We start from the raw sequence: 1648 nt of genomic DNA, 5'->3' as shown, positions 1-1648 counted from the left end.
TCTATGTTCGTCTTCGTATATGTGCATTATATCACTGAACAACTCAAATAAGCTGTTAGACTAAATGCTCACCGCAATTACTATTTCAATGTTGGCAACGTGTGTATTCAACAGACTGGAAAGTGTACCTTAACGCCATCTACAAGTGCGCAGTGGAAATTGTAGTGTGTTTGAACGATAATAGACTGAGGGCGCACGGCTCGCTAGACTGACTGCTGCTGCGCTGGGCGTTCGCAAACGGCTGTCTGCCATTTCAACTTACTGGAGAAAGACGCTCTGTAATGTCTCCGACATCATCTTGCTGTTGGCTTTACGTCGCACCGACATATATAGGCCTTATGGCGACGATAGGAGAGGAAAGGGCTAGGACTGGGAAGGAAGCGGCCGTGGCCTTAATTAAGGTACAGCCCCAGCATTTGCATGGTGTGAAAATAGGAAACCTAGGAAAACCATCTTCAGGACTGCCGACAGTGGGGTTCGAAACACTATCTACCGAATACTGGATACAGGCCGCACTTAAGCGACTGCAGCTATCGAGCTCGGTATATCATCTTCGAAGATGAAACTTGTTATAACGGATATTGGGTAAAATAATCGGATGCATCCCTGTCAGGGATCGGGTATAGTAAATACGTACCGCAGAGTTGTTTAAAAGGAAACGGTGTAGTGTTCATCTGAATATTGTATTAGTTTAAATGTAGTGTTAATTTCAGGTGTGTTACATGTTTGTCCGGGTTTTTAGTATGACGTACCAACAACTAAACTTATCGAAACAGACTTTCAACGTATTAGGTCGTGTTACGTACATGTAGTACGTGTTAAAGAGATGTTAAGTACAGAACAAAAATGGCCAGCCGGACACCAGTGGGATCCGAACCCACAACCTCCCGATTGCGCGTCGGTTGCTCTATCAATTGAGCTATGGTGGCCTAGGCCATCTTTGTTCCTTTTGAAAGGATCTGAGCTACAGGTCTGGCACTGCTGCTAGCACACTGTAGAGTGCGTTTAAGTCATCTGTTGTGGGGCATGTCAATGAATATTGAATTTTCACGACCGCATTGTAATCGAAACAGACTTTCAACGTATTAGGTCGTGTTACGTACATGTAGTACGTGTTGAAGAGATGTTAAGTACAGAACAAAAATGGCCAGCCGGACACCAGTGGGATCCGAACCCACAACCTCCCGATTGCGCGTCGGTTGCTCTACCAATTGAGCTATGGTGGCCTAGGCCAACTTGGGCGATGAAGCGGGGGCACAGATTGCACGCAATGTTTAATTATTCTTTTCGTTGCTATGGTAATCAAATGTGGTAGTTACTGTTGAAAATGGACGTCGCTGTGGACCTGACAGAGTTCACAATCTCTTTCCGACAACTGGTGATCTCAATTAAGGTACGTCCAGTGTCGGTATAAATGTTCCTTTTTTCCATATCCTTCTTTATGTGCGTGTATGAAATAATTTTCCAGCATTTATTTTCCCTGGACCAGTATGTACCGCTACCTCTGAACCATTTAAATATATCATTATTCAAAGCGATTGGTCTCTGAACAAGCAAAGGTTAGAAGCCGCGAAGTGGCTTTACCCTTCTAATTTTTATTAATATTCAACCATAAGTCGCGCGGCTTTAGGCCTCTATTTCCTATTCG

At 44.1% G+C, this 1648-nt stretch overlaps 1 non-coding gene across 1 annotated transcript; it reads right to left on the bottom strand.

The window, feature by feature from the left end:
• Positions 1–1149: 1149 nt before the first annotated feature.
• TRNAA-CGC (transfer RNA alanine (anticodon CGC)) lies at positions 1150–1226 on the bottom strand. The gene has a single exon. It is a non-coding gene; the product is annotated as a tRNA-Ala (tRNA).
• Between the last annotated feature and the right edge of the window lie 422 nt (positions 1227–1648).

Source organism: Anabrus simplex, chromosome X (assembly GCF_040414725.1).
Source record: "Anabrus simplex isolate iqAnaSimp1 chromosome X, ASM4041472v1, whole genome shotgun sequence".
Classification (NCBI taxonomy): domain Eukaryota; kingdom Metazoa; phylum Arthropoda; class Insecta; order Orthoptera; family Tettigoniidae; genus Anabrus; species Anabrus simplex.
The sequence above is the reverse complement of the archived record's forward strand: the minus strand, read 5'-3'. Positions and strand labels throughout refer to the sequence as shown.